Source organism: Myotis davidii, unplaced genomic scaffold (assembly GCF_000327345.1).
Source record: "Myotis davidii unplaced genomic scaffold, ASM32734v1 scaffold1373, whole genome shotgun sequence".
Taxonomy (NCBI): domain Eukaryota; kingdom Metazoa; phylum Chordata; class Mammalia; order Chiroptera; family Vespertilionidae; genus Myotis; species Myotis davidii.
The window spans coordinates 289,005-300,669 of record NW_006284614.1 but is presented as its reverse complement, the minus strand read 5'-3'; the positions used below and the strand labels follow the sequence as shown (position 1 = coordinate 300,669).

Here is an 11,665-nt window from a genome sequence, read left to right as displayed (position 1 = left end):
TCCTTTTTCTTTGTCTCCGCATTTTTTAATCTTTTCTTGGTGTACCCCCTAGTGGTCTTTGTGCGCAGTCTTGTTGTAATTAAGCCTTGATTGTTGTCGGCAATACTGGGGTGATTTGACCTCCAGGCTAACTGTCTATGAGAGTCAGCTATGTTTGCAGTGGGAGAGCTTCTGTGCTGGATCTCTAGGGCGGTGCTAATCTAGCGTTTGCCTGAGGCTATCCAGCAAATGGCTCTGCGCAGGGCTTGGGCTGGGCGGGTCCCAGGTGATCTTCAGGGCCGGTGGAGGGAGCAGTTAGCTCTCAGTTCCGTCCCCAGGGGCTCTGCCTCACCGAGTCCCAGCAACTGCTGCAAACCTCGGAGAGAAAGCTGCCTTCGAGTTCTGACCGAAGCCAGACAGTCCCGCTTCTCCCGTTTGAGTCTGGGTCCCTAGAGACTCTCCTGGCTCTGGAGCTCAGAGTCTGAAACTCCCTCCCGATTGAAAACAACAGCCTCACCCTCGGCCGCCAGCCCACTCCGCACGCACTCCGCACCTGAGTATTTCACTTCGGCACTGTGCCTCCTCTGAGTCTGGGTATGATATTCTCTTTCCTCCTAGTTGTAGAATTTCCACTCAGCCAGCCTTCCTGTGGTTCTAGATGATGTCCGTTCTGTCTTTTAGGTGTATTTTTGAATTGGTTGTTCGAGGCAGCAATCTCCGGCATTAACCTATGCCGCCATCTTGGTTTCTCCCACAGTTTCAGTTTTGTACACAGCCATCCAGAATAAAGACTGTTTCCCAGCCTCCTGTGCAACCAGAGGAGGCCAGGTGATTAGTTTTTGCTGGTAGAATGTTGTTTGGTAGCTGCCAGGGTCCTTTGGACAAAAACTGGTGCCCTTTGCCCTTTCTTATTTATTTCTCCTCCCACCTTCTGCCTGGAGCACAGCTATGCTGACCAGAGCTCTCACCACCACATTGGTCCTGAGGACAAGCCCATACTCAGGGGATACAGGACAGTGATGTAGAAGCTTTCGGTTCCATGAGGACTTTATTGGCCAGAACTATCACACAGGCCCAGTGCTGCCTGCATCTGGACTTCCACATACAAAAGAAATGCATTTTTATTTTGTTTAAATCATTATTTTGGGTCTCTGTCCCTCACAGCTGAATCTAACCCTAACTGATGACATATGTGCTCATATAGAAGAGGCTACATCAACAATTTAAGAGTCTCAGACCTTATCATTTGTTAGACATGAATACTTCATGGTTGGGCTGAATGATGAGAACAAGGTAAAAGCAAACTGCAAGGATCAAAAGGTTTTCTCAATTATTTTCTGATAAAAAATCATTTCGATGGTAATTGCTATGTTTCTTGAGCTCCTCTAATGTGCTTATCTCATTCAATACCCTCTGAGGAGGTACCATTGCTATCCCCATTTTACAGATAAGAAAATTGAGACTGGAAAAGATTAATTAACTTGCAGAGTCACTTATCTAACAAGTGGAGTGGGATTCTATCCTGGATCTTCCTGACTCCAGAGCCCAATATCTTACTTATGCAGGTAGCCATCCCTTTGTAAATGCGGTTCTTTCTCTCAGGAACACTGGCTCTCTCCGTACCTTCTTCGGCTGGTTACTTCTATGCACCCTCAGTCTCCACTCCTCCTGCAAGCCTTCTTTGATTTCTCCCTGCAATTCCATAGTCCTGTTGCCTCCATGGCACCTTGTACGTCTTCTACCACAGTATGTTTTGAGCATGCTGTTCATTGTCTCCCATGAGAGACACCATGGGAGAAGGTCATGGAGGTTTGGGTCTCATTATTTTACCGCTAGAACCTAGCACGAAGCCTGGCATATAGATACTTAATAAATATTTACTGAGTTATTAATTGAACTCGTGTGAGTGTCCAAAAGATGTTTCTGTTGTTTTATAAAAGTTCTCTGTGGCATAGATTATTCTAAATAATCCCTCTTCTAGAACTTTTGCTTATTCTGGTATAGTTTTGTCTCAGTAAAGTGTGTCTGTAATTTTCAAAGGTTTGATTTGGTAAATAATTCAGACTTTTGTCACATGTGGCATTTCCTCTTAGTTCTCAGCAGGCCAGCTCTGCTGCTGACGAGTGCACAGCGACTGTACTTGCAGGCTGTTCACCTGCAGTGATCTCCCGTGCAGTCAGGAAAAATGAGAGCGTTGTGAACAGGCATGTGCATGAATTCATTCAGAAAAATGACTCTCTGGATTCCAAATCGCACAATCATATTCTTTTATATTCAATGGGTGAATAAGAGATTTCAGCTTTTCCTAGAGTTGAAAAGATGTGTGATTGTGTCTGAGGAGGGAAGAAGCCCGAGCTTCCCTGGGTATAGTCACACTCTGAGTGCAGTGTTGATCAGTCCAACCTTTACAGATTCCTCATTGATGGGATTGAAAATACTTTCCTAACCTGAAAACTCCTTAGGGTAGAAGCTCCTTCTTTGAACCCCTAGAATTCAGCATGGTCCTCGCATAGTCCAGATCCTCTTCAAATATGGGGATCAACAAGAGGAATTTATTTTCACATTTGCTGACTCATTTAACTCAGAAGGCTGCTTGTTCTTGGATTGTTCAACATTTTCACTTTTCGTGTTTTTGGCCCATTTTACCTTTTGGTGTAGAAGTTGGCAGGAAAGGGCAAGGTGAAGAACCTGAAGCCCCCAAACAGGGAACTAACTGCTGCCCTCATCTTTTCCTTTTTTAATAGTTAACTAGCTTAACTATTTTAAAGTCAGGATTTCTAACAGTATTTTCAAATAAAAGCTATTGTAAAGTGTGCAGTTCAGTAGCATTAAGTACATTGACATTGTTGTGCCCCCATCACCACCATCTGTCTCCAGAACTCTGTGCATCTTCCAGAACAGAAACTCTGTCCCTATTAAACAATAACTACCCACCTCCCTCACCCAGCTCCTGGTAATCACCATTCTTCTTTCTGTCTCTACTGTAGCTACTTTATATATAAGCTGATTGATGATGTTTCTCTCTCATTGATGTTTCTCTCTCATTGATGTTTCTATCTCTCTATCCCTCTCCCTTCCCCGCCCCCCTAAAAATAAACAAAAGAACTTGTGTATGTGAACTACAGGAAAACAATTTCTACATGTTTTATTATTTAATGTCTGCTAAAAGAATTTTACACAACCAGCTGAGAGAAATGCATACTGCATACTGTTTGATCATGACATAAGCCTACAAGCATGCTAACATGGCATTAAAGTACATGATTTAAACCACAAGAGTGAAAATAATGTTTGGCTTTTTTCCTGCCGGCCTTTATAAAATTTGTCAGTCCAGACTCTCCCAAAGGCGTCTCAGGAATGTGCGTTCCGGATGTCTTTTTTGGGTTTTGTTGGTAGGGTTGATGAAAGTCATCAGCCCTGTCCGGTGGCTTGAGCAAGAGGGAGATAAATCTAATCCAGAGCCATGCACAGACTTGTAAAACAAAAGTTGTGCTTTCTAATGTCTTGTTCTGTACTATAGCTTGACTTGAGTTGGCTATGAAGAATGAAAGTGATTCTTCTCAAGTCCCTGAGTTTTTTGGTGGTTGTTAGAACTAGGATGTGGAATTTATCATAACAGTAGAAGACAAAAGTTTAATTTTCATTTAACAAATTAAGTTTTAGAGATTAAAGAATGAGAATGTGAATGGATGTGGTGTAAATAAAACCTTCTTCTCAATACTGGTGGCCAACTTGAGAGGAGCAAGAAGCTGCAGGCCTGGCCACACACATTCAGCCTTTGGTTCGTAGCTCTGGTGGCCTGTTCCTCTACTCTGGCCACATCCCATTTTTTTCAAGGAGGAAGAGCCATGCTCCAAAAGTCTGGTGACCTAAATTTGAGACTTGGCTCTGCCTTTGACTTTGGATGGGTCTTAGCCTAGGGCAGTGGTCGGCAAACTCATTATTCAACAGAGCCAAATATCAACAGTGCTTCTTCAAAATAGACTCACCCAGGCCGAAAACCTACTTTTGCGCATTGGCCACGAAGTTTCAATCGCACTGTATGCGTGCGCCCGCACGTGGCATTTTGTGGAAGAGCCACACTCAAGGGCCAAAGAGCCGCATGTGGCTTGCGAGCCGCAGTTTGCCGACCACGGGCCTCGGGCATCCAGTCTCCTAGGCAACACTTTGATATTTGTGTGTCAGTTTTAGTTGTGACAGTTATGGGGTGTTACATTATTTGTGATTTGATTTGATTTCAGGATAGTAACGGTGACATAATATTAATTATAAAAAGAGAGCAGTGGGTTTTTATTATTTATTTATTAGTGTAGCATTCTATTATATCGTACATGAGATATCATGCTGTAGGGACACGAGAGCTCAAGTATGTACAGTACACAGCGGGATTAACCCAAGGGGAAAGGGAAACATGGGACAGGACAGTTTACATACATGTACACATCAATGGTATTGTCCATTGAATTCTATTTACCACGTGGTTTGCTGTATTTTTACAGGCTAACATACACCCAGTCATTTCTTTTTTTCCCCCGCACAAAGATCTACTTCTGTATGAAGTAGAAAAGGATGGTGGTAAAAAATAAATAAATAAATAAATAAAAAAACAACAACAAAAAAAAAACTTCTTCAAGCTCCACCAATTGTTTCCCAAATACCACTGTCTAAACGCCTCTGCCCTCCCAGCCACATTTAGCAGCCGCACTCCTGAGCGCCCGGCCCGGGCCCTGCGACCTGCAGGCGGGCGAGCGCAGCTGTCTCAAGACTGCATTTCCATACTGGATGCCTGAGCCCATCTTTTTGGGGTTCAGCTCATCTGATTTGATTCTGTTAAGTATTTTCCTTGCACACTGAACAAAGGCCTCTTCCACATTCTCCCCCATCAATGCACTTGTTTCTAAAAACATCAGTTCATTTTCTTGAGCAAATCTGGAGGCTTCTAAGAGAGTCACTTCCTGGTCTGCGTCCAGGTCCATTTTGTTCCACAGAGGTTGATCACGATGTTCTGACTGGCGAGCATTCTGGCATCTGTTAACCAATTAGTAAGCAGATTGTAGGTTTCCCGGCTGGTGATGTCATAAACGAGCAGAGCCCTGGCAGCGCCTCTGTAGTCGCTTCTGGTCATCACAGACCTGAATCGCTCTTGGCCGGCTATATCCCATATCTGCAACTTCACATATTTACCACCAATATTTATTATCTTTGAACCAAATTTCACTCCTATGGTATGATTGGAGTCATCTTTGAATTTTTTTTTTATTTTTCTTTTTACAATAAACTGATGAAGCAGGCACGACTTGCCAGTACCTATATTTCCAATAACCAGGAACTTAAACAGTCAGGTGACATGCCCTGGTCATGGGCTTGATTCCCAATAGAGGGCATGTAGGAGGCAGTTTATCAGTGTTTAGCTCTCACATCGATGTTTCTCTCTCTCTCTTCCTAAGCAATAAAAAAATTAATTAATTAATTAATTTAAAAGAAAAAGAAATTGTAGGTCTCAGAGATGGCCTTCTGCGACATCTTGGGAGCAGCGCCGCCTCTTGCAGGTCATGGCTACAGCGCCATCCACGAGAGCAGTGGGTTTTTAGCTTTGGCACTGAAAACCACTTGAGTAGATCATTGGTCTCTCTGCGCCTTAATTTACCTGTAACTTCTTTTGAAATGAAGAGATTGCCTGCCCTACTTTTCTCAGAATTATTTTGAAGATCAAATGTGGAAATAATGTGAATCTGAATCTCTGAGTGTGTTTCCTCAACTGCAAAATGGAGATAATGCCAGCTTAGCTTGGTCTTTGTAAGAATTAACTACGGTCACATATGTAAATGCTTGGTAGATGGTAAAACAATAATGTGTCTACTCCCAATTAATTATTTAATCCTGAAGTCTTGCCATTAACTCTGCTGCCTAGCCAGCTGTCTTATTGTTGACTGCATGTATTTGGTGATGTTCCATCTTTCATCCCAGACCTCACTGTGCTCTCTCTCGATCTGAGCCCTTCCTGGAATTTTTTTCCATTTTCTCTGTTTGTCTCAGTCTGCTCTGTCCTAAAAATTTCTTCCATCTAACCTCACGCAGGGCCCAGTGGGAAGTGTCTTTGCCTTCTGTTAGTCTCCTGTTCATTTACTTCTCGGAGCAGTTGGCTCTCTCTCCATGCACATGTATTTTATTGCTCCCTGCAATGTAAGCCACTGGACCTCAGCACAGGGCTGTGCAGTTGGTAAATACTCAGTGGTTGCTTGCTGATTTTTCACACCCAAGAGACATTCTTTAGAATGAAACAAGTCAGCAAACTTAAACTTGTCCTTCCTTGAAAATACATAACCACCTATGCAATAAAGCTAAATAGTTACAGGCACACCTCAGAGATATTGGGACTCTGGTTCCAGGCCACCACAAATAAAGTGAACATTGCAATAAAGCAAGTCACACACAGTTTTTTGGTTCATATAAAAATCATTTTTACATTATACTTTAGTGTATTACATGTGCAATAGCATTATGTCTAAAGAAAAGATTGTACATATCTTAATTTTAAAAATACTTGATTGCTAAGAAATACTAGCCATCATCTGGGCCTTCATCAGGTCATAATCTTCTTGCTGGTGTTGGACTTGCCTTCATCTTGCTGGCTGCTGACTGGTCAGGGTGGTGGTTGCTGAAAGGTGGGGTAGCTGTGGCAGTTTCTTAAAATAAGACAACCATGAATTTTGCCACATCGATTAACTCTTTCACAAAGGATCCCTGTAGCAGGTGATGCTCCTTTATAACGTTTAACCCACACTAGAACATTTTCCATATTAGGAGTCAATCCTCTCACACCCTGCTTTACCAACTAAGTTTACGTAGTATCCTAACCCCTTTGTTGTCATTTCAGCAATCCTCACAGCATCTTCATCAGGAGTAATTTCCATCTCATGCAAGAAACCACTTTCTTGGCTCATTCATAAGAAGCAACTCCTCATTCGTTCAATTTTTATCATGAGATTGCAGCACTTGAGTCACATTCAGGCTCCACTTCTAATTCTAATTCACTTGCTCTTTCCTCCACATCTATGGTTACTTCCTTCAGCTGAACCCCTCAACATCATTCATGAGGGTTGGAATCGACTTCCTCCAAACTCCTGTTAATGTTGATATTTTTACCTCTTCCCATGAATCATGAATGTTTTTAATGGCATTCAAAATTATTAATCCTTTCCAGAAAGTTTTCAATTTAATTTGCCCAGATCCATCAGAGGCAGTGGTAGCTTTACAAAATGCTATTTCTTAAATAATGAGACTTGAAAGTAAAAATTACTTCCTGATTCATGGGGTACAGAATGGATGTTGTATCAGCAGGCATGAGAGCAACATTAACCTCGTATATTTCCATCAGAGCTCTTGGGTGACCAAGTCCATTGTCAATGAGCAGTAATATTTTGAAAGGATTATTTTTCTCTGAGCAGTAGGTCTCAACAATAGACTTAACATATTCAGTAAACCGTGTGTAAACAGATGTGCTGTCATCCAGACTTTGTTCCATTTACAGAGCACAGGCAGAGTAAATTTAGCGTAATTCTTAAGGGCTCAAGGATTTTTGAAATAGTACATGAGCATTTTTCTATTTTCAGACTTTTCTTCTGCAGCTCCCTCACCTCTCTCAGCCTCCATAGAATTGAAGAGAGGCTTTGGCTGAGGGGAATGCTGTAGCTGGTTTGATCGTCTCTCCAGACTACTAAAGCTTTCTTCATTCCAGCAATAAGGCTGTTTCATTTTCTTATCATTTGTGTGTTCACTGGAGCATTCACTTGAACATGTAGAGGCATTGTGGGGTTATTCATTGGCCTATTTTCAATATTGTTGTGTCTCAGGGAATAGGGAGGCCTGAAAAGAGGGAGCGAGACAAGGAATGCAAGTCAGTACAGCAGTCAGAACACACAACATTTCTTAAGTTCATCATCTTCTGTGGGTGGGTTTTGTGGTACCCCAAAACAGTTACAATAGTAACATCAAAGATCATTGATCACAGATCAGCATGACACATATAATAATCATGAAAAAGTTGGAAATACTGCAAGAATTACCAAAACGTGACAAAGACATGAAATGAAGTGAACAGATATTGTTGGAAAAATGGTGTTGATAGATTTGCTCAATGCATGGTTGCTACAAACCTTTACTTTATTAAAAAGAAAAAGGAAAAAACAAACAAAAAAAAACACAGTATCTGCATAGTGCCGTAAAGCAAAAAGCAATAAAATGAGATATATCTGTAGAGACTTTTAGAACAGGAAAGATCCATAGGGAATTAGTGTTTATTACATATAATAGGTGCTTTATATCCTTTTTCATAATAACACTAAAAGGTAAGTATGGTTGCCCACATTTTATAGACAAGCAATCTGAGACTCAGAAATGTCAAATAACTTACCCCAGGTCATTCATCTAGAAGAAGTAGAAGGGCAATTAAATCTGTCTCTTTGTCTTCAAAACCCATGTTTCACTATTTTATTCTGCCTCTTAAGGGAAATGAAGTTTTGATCATCACCAGAAAATAGCATTTGAGGTAAGAAATCTGAGTCAATATTAAGTTAAAAAGGAAAAGGCATGAATGAGGTGGGGACATCTAGCAACAAGTATTAGAGGGCCAGCATCTAAAGCCAAACTGGTGTTTGCCAGAATACTACAGAAGGGGAGGGGCTTCATCCTCAAACCTCATGAGAAAACCCAGAAAAACACAGAATGCAGCAAGCCGGTTTAAATAACACAGTGGTAAGTGGACAGCCTCTGGGATCAGGCCGTGAATTTGGGTCTCAGACCTACAGCTTTTTCCCTATGGAATTTGGGGCAACTTCTTTACTTACCCTCTCTGTGCCTCAGCTTCTGCACTTGTAAAATATGGTGATGGTAATAAGAGCCTCCCCCTTGGGGTAACTGTGAAAAGAGAAAATGCACATAAAGACTTAGAACAAAGACTGGCACATAATAAGAGTTCAACAAGTGTAGGTTGCTATTATTACTGTTGTTATTAAGGCTAAGGAAAGTAGTACACAGAGAACTTCGAACATTCCTACTGCTTGGCAAGGCCCAGAAGCTGATGGCCTGGGATCAGCCTCAGAAGCCTTGTGGGCGTGCGACCATGCCCTTCCTAACTCCCCCGCAGGTCCTGGTAAGGTTCCCCATGCATGTGTACCTGGCATTGTGTCCAGTGGAGGCTAACTTCAGGCCCAGGCCTGTAACGATGATAATAATATTCTTTGACTAAGAGACAGGCTTATGTTGCTAAGTTGTTTTGTTATTAAAAGTAAATAGCAACGCACTCTCTTCTTCCTCCAAGAATTCAGAATAAATTGACTTTCTAGGACAGATTTGGAACTACGTGCTAAATCCTTCACACTGTTCTCTGCAAGTCTCAGTGAAGCCCCAGAGAGGAGGAATAGTTTATGAAGGTTTTCTGTTTGCCGATTGGACCCTTCACAAAGTTGGGCTTGCCTGCTTTTAGAAAAGTGCTTCACTTATGAATTAGGTAAGGCTGTGTGGGCCTAAAGGTCCCTGATGAGATGTGGAAAGTGTTAAAGGTCTAGTTCTGGAAGGGAAATTTCAGCCTGTTTCTGGCCTCAGTGCTCTGGGCAACCTTGGGCAGTAGCTTCCCCACTAGAAAAGGAGAGCCCAAGATGGTCATCTAACCTGTTGGTGTTTGGGTATGTAATGTGGGAAACAGCAATTATTCTTTCATCAGCTTCTTTTTAAGTACCTTGTAATACCTCTGTGATTGTTTTCCTCTTCATAAAGGCCTCAGAGCTGTGTGGCTGGACTTGGGCCTAGAGTGCTGCTGGTCATGAAATGATATTGCTCCATGGCTTGTGGCTTGTGGTATGCAGCTTAAGAGATGATAGTCCTGTGAGAATGATTTCCCACCCTTTGCTGCAGAGAGGGTCTTCACCAACCTTTATGCCTATCCCAGGCTCCCTTCCTCTAGAATCTAGGAAGCCCAAGGTAGCACCTCTGTGCCTAATTGCTGTGACTTGGAAAAGCTGCTTTTGGAAAGGGCTATTGCTATTTCCTCCCCATCCCTCACCCCCCAAAAATATATATATATATACACTTACACACACACAAAATGTAGTCTCAGAAAAGTAGGAATGAAAGAGCTATGGGAAATCACTGCTACATCTGCTTGTCAGGTCTTGGCACATCTGGAAATGCTGCTGGTGTTCAGGTGATAGCTCCTGTTAGTGTTTTCCCTGCCAGCTAAGGGCAGGGCCTTCCTATTGCCCTGGAGATAAAGAATGGGTAGTCAGGGAGGTGGAAGGAGGGAGAGGAGATACAGTGGCTCACCATCTGTTCTCCAAACAGAGCTCAAGAGGATCTCTCATAAACCATACATCCAGATGCAGAAAATGAACAAACATTCTGTTTTTATTCCTAAAGGTCAACTTCAGTCGTGCATTAATAATAGCTGACATTCATTGAACTCTTACATTTCTCATTAAATCCTCTAGGAAATTTCTAGTACCCCCATCTTTACAAAAAGGAAATGAAATCTGAGGAAAATGAACTTTCTCATGGTGTCACAGCTACTAAGAGATGGCACTAGTATTTGAACCCAGGTCCAACTGCAATGTCATCCATTTAGCCACAATGCTTGGCTGTCCCTTGGTTTTGCATTCTACATTTTTCTGTAACTCCATAGTACAAATGCTATCTGCAATATAGTGAGACTATTTATTTCATGGTTTGTATTTTGCATTGGTGAAGTCATGTAAATTGATTTTTTTTTAATATTCAGCAGGGCTCTGGTGCCCTCTGAGTCACCCATTGAGTGTGTTGCTTGTGGAGGTAGTTGCGTGGTGGTGCTTCAACGTGGTCTGAAGCTGTCCGCTGGATGCCCTGGTTCCGGGGACTCCCAGGAAGTGCAGGCCGAGGTCAGCCACTGCCTGTGTTCTCGCGAGAGCCACCTGGATGAAGTACAAAGTCATCTGCAAATAGCTGCTTCTTGTGCTGGGCTTGGAGGTACCCAGGGGAGGCCAAGCTCTGAACTAAGGCCAGCTGCTGCTAGTGCCAGGCATGGCGCCTCTGAGTGCAAGGTACGGGGCTTACAGAGGCTAGATACTGCTTGTTTGAGAGATTTAAGAAAAATCTGAAGCATGAGCCAAGACAGGCCATTCCTATAGGAAAGCCACTGGAAACAGCTTGGGTGGGCCTGAAAGTTGGGTAGGGTGAGATCTCAAGGAATCACCAGGGGAGAGCAAACAGTGTGAGCCAGGTTGATGGAGACTCAGATATGGTGCCTACCTGCTGGCTCTGTCTGGGAGTGGCGAGGAGGGCTCAACAAAGGAACAGCGGCCTCTGCCAGCACTTCTGTCTGAGAGGAAGATGCTCCTCGAGCTCTTGCCCTGATGCCAAACAATTCACTTCCTACCTGTATGTCCCTGTTGCCTTTCAAACTGCTGCCCCCATGCTGGAGCGCAGAGGGAGTGAATACGAGTAAATCCATGTGTGGGCACTTTAAGAGGAACTGCCTGGAACTACAGCAGCCTCAACCTCCCTCAGCCTCAATTCCCACTGCTTTTTACAGCCAGAAGTTATGGGGACTTCTCTTCCTGGCACTGAAACCCTGTGCTGGGGGGCCTGGTGTGGGACTGGCAGACCTCACTCCTCAGAGGGGACCTCCACAGCTAAGAATCCCTCCTAATTTTTAAAA

The 11,665-nt window shown here is 43.0% G+C and overlaps 1 protein-coding gene and 1 pseudogene across 1 annotated transcript in view; one reads left to right on the top strand and one right to left on the bottom strand.

Annotated features, from left to right (window-relative positions):
• TMCC3 (transmembrane and coiled-coil domain family 3) overlaps nucleotides 1-11,665 on the top strand; it is a 216,881-nt gene that overhangs the window by 18,346 nt on the left and 186,870 nt on the right. The window lies entirely within an intron of this gene.
• On the bottom strand, nucleotides 4,600-5,548 carry LOC102752138 (annotated as a pseudogene).